The following is a 14,166-nucleotide window of genomic DNA, read 5'->3' as shown; positions in this document are numbered from 1 at the left end:
GTCTCTACATGCAGCCTCTCTCTCTTCTGTCTCTCTACATGGAGCCTCTCTCTCTGCTGTCTCTCTACTTGCAGCCTCTCTCTCTGCTGTCTCTCTACATGCAGCCTCTCTCTTCTCTCTCTCTACATGCAGCCTCTCTTCTGTCTCTCTACATGCAGCCTCTCTCTGCTGTCTCCCTACATGCAGCCTCTCTCTGCTGTCTCCCTACATGCAGCCTCTCTCTCTCTTCTGTCTCTCTACATGCAGCCTCTCTGCTGTCTCTCTACATGCAGCCTCTCTCTCTTCTGTCTCTACATGCAGCCTCTCTCTCTTCTGTCTCTCTACATGCATCCTCTCTCTCTGCTGTCTCTCTACATGCAGCCTCTCTACTTGCAGCCTCTCTCTCTCTGCCTCTCTACATGCAGCCTCTCTGCTGTCTCTCTACATGCATCCTCTCTCTCTGCTGTCTCTACATGCAGCCTCTCTCTCATCTGTCTCTCTACATGCAGCCTGTCTCTCTGCTGTCTCTCTACATGCAGCCTCTCTCTCTTCTGTCTCTCTACATGTAGCCTCTCTCTCTGCGGTCTCTCTACATGCAGCCTCTCTGCTGTCTCTCTACATGCAGCCTCTCTCTTCTGTCTCTCTACATGCAGCCTCTCTCTCTGCTGTCTCTCTACATGCAGCCTCTCTCTCTGCTGTCTCTCTACATGCAGCCTCTCTCTCTGCTGTCTCTCTACATGCAGCCTCTCTCTGCTGTCTCTCTACATGCAGCCTCTCTCTGCTATCTCTCTACATGCAGCCTCTCTCTCTGCTGTCTCTCTACATGCAGCCTCTCTCTCTGTCTCTCTACATGCAGCCTCTCTCTCTTCTGTCTCTCCACATGCAGCCTCTCTCTCTTCTGTCTCTACATGCAGCCTCTCTCTGCTGTCTCTCTACATGCAGCCTCTCTCTGCTGTCTCTCTACATGCAGCCTCTCTCTGCTGTCTCTCTCCATGTAGCCTCTCTCTCTGCTGTCTCTCTACATGCAGCCTCTCTCTCTTCTTTCTCTCTACATGCAGCCTCTCTGCTGTCTCTCTACATGCAGCCTCTCTTCTGTCTCTCTACATGCAGCCTCTCTCTCTTCTGTCTCTACATGCAGCCTCTCTCTCTGCTGTCTCTCTACATGCAGCCTCTCTCTTCTGTCTCTCTACATGGAGCCTCTCTCTCTGCTGTCTCTCTACTTGCAGCCTCTCTCTGATGTCTCTCTACATGCAGCCTCTCTCTCTGCTGTCTGTCTACATGCAGCCTCTCTCTGCTGTCTCTCTACATGCAGCCTCTCTTCTCTCTCTACATGCAGCCTCTCTGCTGTCTCTCTACATGCAGCCTCTCTACATGCAGCCTCTCTCTCTTCTGTATCTATATATGCAGCCTCTCTGCTGTCTCTCTACATGCAGCCTCTCTCTCTTCTGTCTCTCTACATGGAGCCTCTCTCTCTGCTGTCTCTCTACATGCAGCCTCTCTCCGATGTCTCTCTACATGCAGCCTCTCTCTCTGCTGTCTCTCTACATGCAGCCTCTCTCTGCTGTCTCCCTACATGCAGCCTCTCTCTCTCTCTGCTGTCTCTCTCCATGCAGCCTGTCTCTCTCTGCTGTCTCTCTCCATGCAGCCTGTCTCTCTGCTGTCTCTCTACTTGCAGCCTCTCTCTGATGTCTCTATACATGCAGCCTCTCACTGATGTCTCTCTACTTGCAGCCTCTCTCTGCTGTCTATCTACATGCAGCCTCTCTCTGATGTCTATCTACATGCAGCCTCTCTCTCTGCTGTCTCTCTACATGCAGCCTGTCTCTCTGTTGTCTCTCTACATGCAGCCTCACTCTCTGCTGTCTCTCTACATGCAGCCTCTCTCTCTCCTCTCTCTCCACATGCAGCCTCTCTCTTCTGTCTATCTACATGCAGCTTCTCTCTCTGCTGTCTCTCTACATGCAGCCTCTCTCTGCTGTCTCTCTACATGCAGCCTCTCTCTGCTGTCTCTCTACATGCAGCCTCTCTCTGCTGTCTCTCTACATGCAGCCTCTCTCTCTGCTGTCTCTCTACATGCAGCCTCTCTCTCTGCTGTCTCTCTACATGCAGCCTCTCTCTCTGCTGTCTCTCTACATGCAGCCTCTCTCTCTGCTGTCTCTCTACATGCAGCCTGTCTCTCTGCTGTCTCTCTACATGCAGCCTGTCTCTCTGCTGTCTCTACATGCAGCCTGTCTCTTCTGTCTATCTACATGCAGCTTATCTCTCTGCTGTCTCTCTACATGCAGCCTCTCTCTGCTGTCTCTCTACATGCAGCCTCTCTCTCTGCTGTCTCTCTACATGCAGCCTCTCTCTCTGCTGTCTCTACATGCAGCCTGTCTCTCTGCTGTCTCTCTACATGCAGCCTGTCTCTCTGCTGTCTCTCTACATGCAGCCTCTCTTCAGTCTCTATACGTGCAGCCTCTCTTCAGTCTCTCTACATGCAGCCTCTCTCTCTGCTGTCTCTCTACATGCAGCCTCTCTGCTGTCTCTCTACATGCAGCCTCTCTCTGCTGTCTCTCTACATGCAGCCTCTCTGCTGTCTCTCTACATGCAGCCTCTCTCTTCTGTCTCTCTACATGCAGCCTCTCTCTGCCTCTCTACATGCAGCCTCTCTGCTGTCTCTCTACATGCATCCTCTCTCTCTCCTGTCTCTACATGCAGCTTCTCTCATCTGTCTCTCTACATGCAGCCTGTCTCTCTGCTGTCTCTCTACATGCAGCCTCTCTCTCTTCTGTCTCTCTACATGCAGCCTCTCTCTCTGCGGTCTCTCTACATGCAGCCTCTCTCTCTTCTGTCTCTCTACATGCAGCCTCTCTCTCTGCTGTCTCTCTACATGCAGCCTCTCTCTCTGCTGTCTCTCTACATGCAGCCTCTCTCTCTGCTGTCTCTCTACATGCAGCCTCTCTCTCTGCTGTCTCTCTACATGCAGCCTCTCTCTCTGTCTCTCTACATGCAGCCTCTCTCTGCTGTCTCTCTACATGCAGCCTCTCTCTCTTCTGTCTCTACATGCAGCCTCTCTCTGCTGTCTCTCTACATGCAGCCACTCTCTGCTGTCACTCTACATGCAGCCTCTCTCTTCTGTCTCTCTCCATGTAGCCTCTCTCTCTGCTGTCTCTCTACATGCAGCCTCTCTCTCTTCTGTCTCTCTACATGCAGCCTCTCTTCTGTCTCTCTACATGCAGCCTCTCTTCTGTCTCTCTACATGCAGCCTCTCTCTCTTCTGTCTCTACATGCAGCCTCTCTCTCTTCTGTCTCTACATGCAGCCTCTCTCTCTTCTGTATCTATATATGCAGCCTCTCTGCTGTCTCTCTACATGCAGCCTCTCTCTCTTCTGTCTCTCTACATGGAGCCTCTCTCTCTGCTGTCTCTCTACTTGCAGCCTCTCTCTGATGTCTCTCTACATGCAGCCTCTCTTTCTTCTGTCTCTCTACATGCATCCTCTCTCTCTGCTGTCTCTACATGCAGCCTCTCTCTCTCTTCTGTCTCTCTACATGCATCCTCTCTCTCTGCTGTCTCTACATGCAGACTCTCTCTCTGCTGTCTCTCTACATGCAGCCTCTCTCTGCTGTCTCTCTACATGCAGTCTCTCTACATGCAGCCTCTCTCTCTGCTGTCCCTCTACATGCAGCCTCTCTCTCTTCTGTCTCTCCACATGCAGCCTCTCTCTGCTGTCTCTCTACATGCAGCCTCTCTCTGCTGTCTCTCTACATGCAGCCTCTCTCTCTTCTGTCTCTCTACATGGAGCCTCTCTCTGCTGTCTCTCTACTTGCAGCCTCTCTCTTCTTTCTATCTACATGCAGCTTCTCTCTCTGCTGTCTCTCTACATGCAGCCTCTCTCTCTTCTGTCTCTCAACATGCAGTCTCTCTGCTGTCTCTCTACATGCAGCCTCTCTGCTGTCTCTCTACATGCAGCCTCTCTCTGCTGTCTCTTTACATGCAGCCTCTCTCTGCTGTCTCTCTATATGCAGCCTCTCTCTCTCTGCTGTCTCTCTACATGCAGCCTCTCTCTCTTCTGTCTCTCTACATGGAGCCTCTCTCTCTGCTGTCTCTCTACTTGCAGCCTCTTTCTGCTGTCTCTCTACATGCAGCTTCTCTCTCTGCTGTCTCTCTACATGCAGCCTCTCTCTCTGCTGTCTCTCTACATGCAGCCTCTCTCTCTGCTGTCTCTCTACATGCAGCCTCTCTCTCTGCTGTCTCTCTACATGCAGCCTCTCTCTGCTCTCTCTCTACATGCAGCCTCTCTCTGAGGTCTCTACATGCAGCCTCTCTCTGAGGTCTCTACATGCAGCCTCTCTCTGAGGTCTCTACATGCAGCCTCTCTCTGAGGTCTCTACATGCAGCCTCTCTCTGAGGTCTCTACATGCAGCCTCTCTCTGAGGTCTCTACATGCAGCCTCTCTCTCTGCTGTCTCTCTACATGCAGCCTCTCTCTCTGCTGTCTCTCTACATGCAGCCTCTCTGTGCTGTCTCTCTACATGCAGCCTCTCTCTGCTGTCTCTACATGCAGCCTCTCTCTCTGCTGTCTCTCTACATGCAGCCTCTCTCTGCTGTCTCTTTACATGCAGCCTCTCTCTCTGCTGTCTCTCTACATGCAGCCTCTCTTTCTGCTGTCTCTCTACATGCAGCCTCTCTTTCTGCTGTCTCTCTACATGCAGCCTCTCTCTCTGCTGTCTCTACATGCAGCCTGTCTCTCGGCTGTCTCTACATGCAGCCTGTCTCTCGGCTGTCTCTCTACATGCATCCTCTCTCTCTGCTGTCTCTACATGCAGCCTCTCTCTCTTCTGTCTCTCTACATGCAGCCTCTCTGCTGTCTCTACATGCAGCCTCTCTCTCTGTCTCTCTACATGCAGCCTCTCTCTCTGCTGTCTCTCTACATGCAGCCTCTCTCTGCTGTCTCTCTACATGCAGCCTCTCTCTCTGCTGTCTCTCTACATGCAGCCTCTCTCTCTGTCTCTCTACATGCAGCCTCTCTCTCTTCTGTCTCTCTACATGCAGCCTCTCTCTCTTCTGTCTCTCCACATGCAGCCTCTCTCTGCTGTCTCTCCACATGCAGCCTCTCTCTGTCTCTCTACATGCAGCCTCTCTCTCTTCTGTCTCTCTACATGGAGCCTCTCTCTTCTGTCTCTCTCCATGTAGCCTCTCTATCTGCTGTCTCTCTACATGCAGCCTCTCTCTCTTCTGTCTCTCTACATGCAGCCTCTCTCTGCTGTCTCTCTACATGCAGCCTCTCTCTGCTGTCTCTCTACATGGAGCCTCTCTCTGCTGTCTCTCTACATGCAGCCTCTCTCTCTGCTCTCTCTACATGCAGCCTCTCTCTCTTCTGTATCTATATATGCAGCCTCTCTGCTGTCTCTCTACATGCAGCCTCTCTCTCTTCTGTCTCTCTACATGGAGCCTCTCTCTCTGCTGTCTCTCTACTTGCAGCCTCTCTCTGATGTCTCTCTACATGCAGCCTCTCTCTGCTGTCTCTCTACATGCAGCCTCTCTCTTCTCTCTCTCTACATGCAGCCTCTCTCTTCTGTCTCTCTACATGCAGCCTCTCTGCTGTCTCTCTACATGCAGCCTCTCTGCTGTCTCTCTACATGCAGCCTCTCTCTCTTCTGTCTCTACATGCAGCCTCTCTCTTTCTGTATCTATATATGCAGCCTCTCTGCTGTCTCTCTACATGCAGCCTCTCTCTGCTGTCTCTCTACATGCAGCCTCTCTCTCTGCTCTCTCTACATGCAGCCTGTCTCTCTACATGCAGCCTCTCTCTCTGCTGTCTCTACATGCAGCCTCTCTCTCTTCTGTCTCTCTACATGCATCCTCTCTCTCTGCTGTCTCTACATGCAGACTCTCTCTCTGCTGTCTCTCTACATGCAGCCTCTCTCTGCTGTCTCTCTACATGCAGCCTCTCTCTGCTGTCTCTCTACATGCAGCCTCTCTCTCTGCTGTCCCTCTACATGCAGCCTCTCTCTCTGTCTCTCTACATGCAGCCTCTCTCTCTTCTGTCTCTCCACATGCAGCCTCTCTCTGCTGTCTCTCTACATGCAGCCTCTCTCTGCTGTCTCTCTACATGCAGCCTCTCTCTCTTCTGTCTCTCTACATGGAGCCTCTCTCTCTGCTGTCTCTCTACTTGCAGCCTCTCTCTTCTATCTACATGCAGCTTCTCTCTCTGCTGTCTCTCTACATGCAGCCTCTCTCTCTTCTGTCTCTCTACATGCAGTCTCTCTGCTGTCTCTCTACATGCAGCCTCTCTGCTGTCTCTCTACATGCAGCCTCTCTCTGCTGTCTCTCTACATGCAGCCTCTCTCTGCTGTCTCTCTACATGCAGCCTGTCTCTCTGCTGTCTCTCTACATGCAGCCTGTCTCTCTGCTGTCTCTCTACATGCAGCCTCTCTCTCTGCTGTCTCTCTACATGCAGCCTGTCTCTCTGTTGTCTCTCTACATGCAGTCTTTCTCCCTCTGCTGTCTCTCTACGTGCAGCCTCTCTCTTCTTTCTATCTACATGCAGCTTCTCTCTCTGCTGTCTCTCTACATGCAGCCTCTCTCTCTGCTGTCTCTCTACATGCAGCCTCTCTCTCTTCTGTCTCTCTACATGCATCCTCTCTCTCTGCTGTCTCTACATGCAGCCTCTCTCTCTTCTGTCTCTCTACATGCATCCTCTCTCTCTGCTGTCTCTACATGCAGCCTCTCTCTCTGCTGTCTCTACATGCAGCCTCTCTCTCTGCTGTCTCTCTACATGCAGCCTCTCTCTGCTGTCTCTCTACATGCAGCCTCTCTCTGCTGTCTCTCTACATGCAGCCTCTCTCTGCTGTCTCTCTACATGCAGCCTCTCTCTCTGTCTCTCTACATGCAGCCTCTCTCTCTGTCTCTCTACATGCAGCCTCTCTCTCCTCTCTCTCTACATGCAGCCTGTCTCTCTGCTGTCTCTCTACATGCAGTCTCTCTCTCTTCTGTCTCTACATGCAACCTCTCTCTGCTGTCTCTCTACATGCAGCCTCTCTATGCTGTCTCTCTACATGCAGCCTCTCTTCTGTCTCTCTACATGGAGCCTCTCTCTCTGCTGTCTCTCTACTTGCAGCCTCTCTCTTCTGTCTCTCTCCATGTAGCCTCTCTCTCTGCTGTCTCTCTCCATGCAGTCTCTCTCTGCTGTCTCTCTCCATGCAGCCTCTCTCTGCTGTCTCTCTACATGCAGCCTCTCTCTCTCTGCTCTCTCTACATGCAGCCTCTCTCTCTGCTCTCTCTACATGCAGCCTCTCTCTCTTCTGTATCTATATATGCAGCCTCTCTGCTGTCTCTCTACATGCAGCCTCTCTCTCTTCTGTCTCTCTACATGGAGCCTCTCTCTCTGCTGTCTCTCTACTTGCAGCCTCTCTCTGATGTCTCTCTACATGCAGCCTCTCTCTCTGCTGTCTCTCTACATGCAGCCTCTGTCTTCTCTCTCTCTACATGCAGCCTCTCTCTCTACTCTCTCTACATGCAGCCTCTCTGCTGTCTCTCTACATGCAGCCTCTCTTCTGTCTCTGTACATGCAGCCTCTCTCTCTTCTGTCTCTACATGCAGCCTCTCTCTTCTGTATCTATACATGCAGCCTCTCTGCTGTCTCTCTACATGCAGCCTCTCTCTCTGCTGTCTCTCTACATGCGGCCTCTCTCTCTGCTGTCTCTCTACATGCAGCCTGTCTCTCTGCTGTCTCTCTACATGCAGCCTGTCTCTCTGCTGTCTCTCTACATGCAGCCTCTCTGTTGTCTCTCTACATGCAGCCTTTCTCCCTCTGCTGTCTCTCTACGTGCAGCCTCTCTCTTCTTTCTATCTACATGCAGCTTCTCTCTCTGCTGTCTCTCTACATGCAGCCTCTCTCTCTGCTGTCTCTCTACATGCAGCCTCTCTCTCTGCTGTCTCTCTACATGCAGCCTCTCTCTGCTGTCTCTCTACATGCAACCTCTCTCTCTGCTGTCTCTCTACATGCAGCCTGTCTCTCTGTTGTCTCTCTACATGCAGCCTGTCTCTCTGCTGTCTCTCTACATGCAGCCTGTCTCTCTGCTGTCTCTCTACATGCAGCCTTTCTCTGCTGTCTCTCTACATGCAGCCTCTCTCTGCTGTCTCTCTACATGCAGCCTCTCTCTCTGCTGTCTCTCTACATGCAGCCTCTCTCTCTGCTGTCTCTCTACATGCAGCCTCTCTCTCTGCTGTCTCTACATGCAGCCTCTCTCTGAGGTCTCTCTACATGCAGCCTCTCTCTCTGCTGTCTCTCTACATGCAGTCTCTCTCTGCCGTCTCTCTACATGCAGCCTCTCTCTCTGACGTGTCTCTACATGCAGCCTCTCTCTCTGCTCTCTACATGCAGCCTCTCTCTGCTGTCTCTTTACATGCAGCCTCTCTCTCTGCTGTCTCTCTACATGCAGCCTCTCTCTCTGCTGTCTCTACATGCAGCCTGTCTCTCGGCTGTCTCTACATGCAGCCTGTCTCTCTGCTGTCTCTCTACGTGCAGCCTCTCTCTCATCTGTCTCTCTACATGCAGCCTCTCTCTCTTCTGTCTCTCTACATGGAGCCTCTCTCTCTGCTGTCTCTCTACTTGCAGCCTCTCTCTGATGTCTCTCTACATGCAGCCTCTCTCTCTGCTGTCTCTCTACATGCAGCCTGTCTTCTCTCTCTCTACATGCAGCCTCTCTCTCTACTCTCTCTACATGCAGCCTCTCTGCTGTCTCTCTACATGCAGCCTCTCTTCTGTCTCTCTACATGCAGCCTCTCTCTCTTGTCTCTACATGCAGCCTCTCTCTTCTGTATCTATACATGCAGCCTCTCTGCTGTCTCTCTACATGCAGCCTCTCTCTCTGCTGTCTCTCTACATGCGGCCTCTCTCTCTGCTGTCTCTCTACATGCAGCCTGTCTCTCTACATGCAGCCTCTCTGTTGTCTCTCTACATGCAGCCTTTCTCCCTCTGCTGTCTCTCTACGTGCAGCCTCTCTCTTCTTTCTATCTACATGCAGCTTCTCTCTCTGCTGTCTCTCTACATGCAGCCTCTCTCTCTGCTGTCTCTCTACATGCAGCCTCTCTCTCTGCTGTCTCTCTACATGCAGCCTCTCTCTCTGCTGTCTCTCTACATGCAGCCTCTCTCTCTGCTGTCTCTCTACATGCAGCCTCTCTCTCTGCTGTCTCTCTACATGCAGCCTCTCTCTCTGCTGTCTCTCTACATGCAGCCTCTCTCTCTGCTGTCTCTCTACATGCAGCCTCTCTCTCTGCTGTCTCTCTACATGCAGCCTGTCTCTCTGCTGTCTCTCTACATGCAGCCTGTCTCTCTGCTGTCTCTCTACATGCAGCCTGTCTCTGCTGTCTCTCTACATGCAGCCTTTCTCTGCTGTCTCTCTACATGCAGCCTCTCTCTGCTGTCTCTCTACATGCAGCCTCTCTCTCTGCTGTCTCTCTACATGCAGCCTGTCTCTCTGCTGTCTCTCTACATGCAGCCTGTCTCTCTGCTGTCTCTCTACATGCAGCCTCTCTCTGCTGTCTCTCTACATGCAGCCTCTCTCTCTTTTCTCTCTCTACATGCAGCCTCTCTCTCTCCTCTCTCTACATGCAGCCTCTCTGCTGTCTCTCTACATGCAGCCTCTCTTCTGTCTCTCTACATGCAGCCTCTCTCTCTTCTGTCTCTACATGCAGCCTCTCTCTCTTCTGTATCTATATATGCAGCCTCTTTGCTGTCTCTCTACATGCAGCCTCTCTCTCTTCTGTCTCTCTACATGCATCCTCTCTCTCTGCTGTCTCTCTACTTGCAGCCTCTCTCTCTTCTGTCTCTCTACATGCAGCCTCTCTCTCTCTGCCTCTCTACATGCAGCCTCTCTGCTGTCTCTACATGCAGCCTCTCTCTCATCTGTCTCTCTACATGCAGCCTCTCTCTCTGCTGTCTCTCTACATGCAGCCTGTCTCTCTGCTGTCTCTCTACATGCAGCCTGTCTCTCTGCTGTCTCTCTACATGCAGCCTGTCTCTGCTGTCTCTCTACATGCAGCCTTTCTCTGCTGTCTCTCTACATGCAGCCTCTCTCTGCTGTCTCTCTACATGCAGCCTCTCTCTCTGCTGTCTCTCTACATGCAGCCTCTCTCTCTGCTGTCTCTCTACATGCAGCCTCTCTCTCTGCTGTCTCTCTACATGCAGCCTCTCTCTGAGGTCTCTCTACATGCAGCCTCTCTCTCTGCTGTCTCTCTACATGCAGTCTCTCTCTGCCGTCTCTCTACATGCAGCCTCTCTGTCTGACGTGTCTCTACATGCAGCCTCTCTCTCTGACGTGTCTCTACATGCAGCCTCTCTCTCTGCTCTCTACATGCAGCCTCTCTCTGCTGTCTCTTTACATGCAGCCTCTCTACATGCAGCCTCTCGCTCTGCTGTCTCTCTACATGCAGCCTCTCTCTCTGCTGTCTCTACATGCAGCCTGTCTCTCGGCTGTCTCTACATGCAGCCTGTCTCTCTGCTGTCTCTCTATGTGCAGCCTCTCTCTCATCTGTCTCTCTACATGCAGCCTCTCTGTTGTCTCTCTACATGCAGCCTCTCTCTGCTGTCTCTCTACGTGCAGCCTCTCTCTTCTTTCTATCTACATGCAGCTTCTCTCTCTGCTGTCTCTCTACATGCAGCCTCTCTCTCTGCTGTCTCTCTACATGCAGCCTCTCTCTCTGCTGTCTCTCTACATGCAGCCTCTCTCTCTGCTGTCTCTCTACATGCAGCCTCTCTCTCTGCTGTCTCTCTACATGCAGCCTGTCTCTCTGCTGTCTCTCTACATGCAGCCTGTCTCTCTGCTGTCTCTCTACATGCAGCCTGTCTCTGCTGTCTCTCTACATGCAGCCTGTCTCTGCTGTCTCTCTACATGCAGCCTTTCTCTGCTGTCTCTCTACATGCAGCCTCTCTCTGCTGTCTCTCTACATGCAGCCTCTCTCTCTGCTGTCTCTCTACATGCAGCCTCTCTCTCTGCTGTCTCTCTACATACAGCCTGTCTCTCTGCTCTCTCTACATGCAGCCTGTCTCTCTGCTGTCTCTCTACATGCAGCCTGTCTCTGCTGTCTCTCTACATGCAGCCTTTCCCTGCTGTCTCTCTACATGCAGCCTCTCTCTGCTGTCTCTCTACATGCAGCCTGTCTCTCTGCTGTCTCTCTACATGCAGCCTCTCTCTCTGCTGTCTCTCTACATGCAGCCTCTCTCTCTGCTGTCTCTCTACATGCAGCCTCTCTCTCTGCTGTCTCTCTACATGCAGCCTCTCTGAGGTCTCTCTACATGCAGCCTCTCTCTCTGCTGTCTCTCTACATGCAGTCTCTCTCTGCCGTCTCTCTACATGCAGCCTCTCTCTCTGACGTGTCTCTACATGCAGCCTCTCTCTCTGCTCTCTACATGCAGCCTCTCTCTGCTGTCTCTTTACATGCAGCCTCTCTACATGCAGCCTCTCTCTCTGCTGTCTCTCTACATGCAGCCTCTCTCTCTGCTGTCTCTACATGCAGCCTGTCTCTCGGCTGTCTCTACATGCAGCCTGTCTCTCTGCTGTCTCTCTACGTGCAGCCTCTCTCTCATCTGTCTCTCTACATGCAGCCTCTCTCTGCTGTCTCTTTACATGCAGCCTCTCTACATGCAGCCTCTCTTTCTGCTGTCTCTCTACATGCAGCCTCTCTCTCTGCTGTCTCTACATGCAGCCTGTCTCTCGGCTGTCTCTACATGCAGCCTGTCTCTCTGCTGTCTCTCTACGTGCAGCCTCTCTCTCATCTGTCTCTCTACATGCAGCCTGTCTCTCTGCTGTCTCTCTACATGCAGCCTCTCTCTCTCTTCTGTCTCTCTACATGCAGCCTCTCTCTCTGCGGTCTCTCTACATGCATCCTCTCTCTCTGCTGTCTCTACATGCAGCCTCTCTCTCTTCTGTCTCTCTACATGCATCCTCTCTCTCTGCTGTCTCTCTACATGCAGCCTCTCTACATGCAGCCTCTCTCTCTTCTGTCTCTCTACATGCAGCCTCTCTCTCTCTGCCTCTCTACATGCAGCCTCTCTGCTGTCTCTCTACATGCATCCTCTCTCTCTGCTGTCTCTACATGCAGCTTCTCTCTCATCTGTCTCTCTACATGCAGCCTCTCTCTCTTCTGTCTCTCTACATGCAGCCTCTCTCTCTGCGGTCTCTCTACATGCAGCCTCTCTCTCTTCTGTCTCTCTACATGCAGCCTCTCTCTCTGCTGTCTCTCTACATGCAGCCTCTCTCTCTGCTGTCTCTCTACATGCAGCCTCTCTCTCTGCTGTCTCTCTACATGCAGCCTCTCTCTCTGCTGTCTCTCTACATGCAGCCTCTCTCTCTTCTGTCTCTCTACATGCAGCCTCTCTCTCTGCTGTCTCTCTACATGCATCCTCTCTCTCTGCTGTCTCTCTACATGCAGCCTCTCTACATGCAGCCTCTCTCTCTTCTGTCTCTCTACATGCAGCCTCTCTCTCTCTGCCTCTCTACATGCAGCCTCTCTGCTGTCTCTCTACATGCATCCTCTCTCTCTGCTGTCTCTACATGCAGCTTCTCTCTCATCTGTCTCTCTACATGCAGCCTCTCTCTCTTCTGTCTCTCTACATGCAGCCTCTCTCTCTGCGGTCTCTCTACATGCAGCCTCTCTCTCTTCTGTCTCTCTACATGCAGCCTCTCTCTCTGCTGTCTCTCTACATGCAGCCTCTCTCTCTGCTGTCTCTCTACATGCAGCCTCTCTCTCTGCTGTCTCTCTACATGCAGCCTCTCTCTCTTCTGTCTCTCTACATGCAGCCTCTCTCTCTGCTGTCTCTACATGCAGCCTCTCTCTCTTCTGTCTCTCTACATGCATCCTCTCTCTCTGCTGTCTCTCTACATGCAGCCTCTCTACATGCAGCCTCTCTCTCTTCTGTCTCTCTACATGCAGCCCCTCTCTCTCTGCCTCTCTACATGCAGCCTCTCTGCTGTCTCTCTACATGCATCCTCTCTCTCTGCTGTCTCTACATGCAGCTTCTCTCTCATCTGTCTCTCTACATGCAGCCTGTCTCTCTGCTGTCTCTGTACATGCAGCCTGTCTCTCTTCTGTCTCTCTACATGCAGCCTCTCTCTCTGCGGTCTCTCTACATGCAGCCTCTCTCTCTTCTGTCTCTCTACATGCAGCCTCTCTCTCTGCTGTCTCTCTACATGCAGCCTCTCTCTGCTATCTCTCTACATGCAGCCTCTCTCTCTGCTGTCTCTCTACATGCAGCCTCTCTCTGCTGTCTCTCTACATGCAGCCTCATTCTGCTGTCTCTCTACATGCAGCCTCTCTCTGCTGTCTCTCTACATGCAGCCTCTCTCTCTTCTGTCTCTCCACATGCAGCCTCTCTCTCTTCTGTCTCTACATGCAGCCTCTCTCTGCTGTCTCTCTACATGCAGCCTCTCTCTGCTGTCTCTCTACATGCAGCCTCTCTCTGCTGTCTCTCTACATGCAGCCTCTCTCTGCTGTCTCTCTCCATGTAGCCTCTCTCTCTGCTGTCTCTCTACATGCAGCCTCTCTCTCTTCTGTCTCTCTACTTGCAGCCTCTCTTCTGTCTCTCTACATGCAGCCTCTCTTCTGTCTCTCTACATGCAGCCTCTCTCTCTTCTGTCTCTACATGCAGCCTCTCTCTCTTCTGTATCTATATATGCAGCCTCTCTGCTGTCTCTCTACATGCAGCCTCTCTCTCTTCTGTCTCTCTACATGGAGCCTCTCTCTCTGTCTCTCTACTTGCAGCCTCTCTCTGATGTCTCTCTACATGCAGCCTCTCTCTCTGCTGTCTCTCTACATGCAGCCTCTCTCTGCTGTCTCTCTACATGCAGCCTCTCTCTCTTTTCTCTCTCTACATGCAGCCTCTCTCTCTCCTCTCTCTACATGCAGCCTCTCTGCTGTCTCTCTACATGCAGCCTCTCTTCTGTCTCTCTACATGCAGCCTCTCTCTCTTCTGTCTCTACATGCAGCCTCTCTCTCTTCTGTATCTATATATGCAGCCTCTTTGCTGTCTCTCTACATGCAGCCTCTCTCTCTTCTGTCTCTCTACATGCATCCTCTCTCTCTGCTGTCTCTCTACTTGCAGCCTCTCTCTCTTCTGTCTCTCTACATGCAGCCTCTCTCTCTCTGCCTCTCTACATGCAGCCTCTCTGCTGTCTCTACATGCAGCCTCTCTCTCATCTGTCT

General features: G+C 52.0%; 1 protein-coding gene across 2 annotated transcripts in view; it reads right to left on the bottom strand.

Moving 5' to 3' along the window:
• The window catches only part of SNX19 (sorting nexin 19), a 148,687-nt gene that overhangs the window by 51,344 nt on the left and 83,177 nt on the right, over positions 1–14,166 (bottom strand). The window lies entirely within an intron of this gene.

This window comes from Phyllobates terribilis, unplaced genomic scaffold (genome assembly GCF_046119375.1).
Source record: "Phyllobates terribilis strain yellow unplaced genomic scaffold, ASM4611937v1 Scaffold_12__6_contigs__length_324123572, whole genome shotgun sequence".
Classification (NCBI taxonomy): domain Eukaryota; kingdom Metazoa; phylum Chordata; class Amphibia; order Anura; family Dendrobatidae; genus Phyllobates; species Phyllobates terribilis.
The sequence above is the reverse complement of the archived record's forward strand: the minus strand, read 5'-3'. Positions and strand labels throughout refer to the sequence as shown.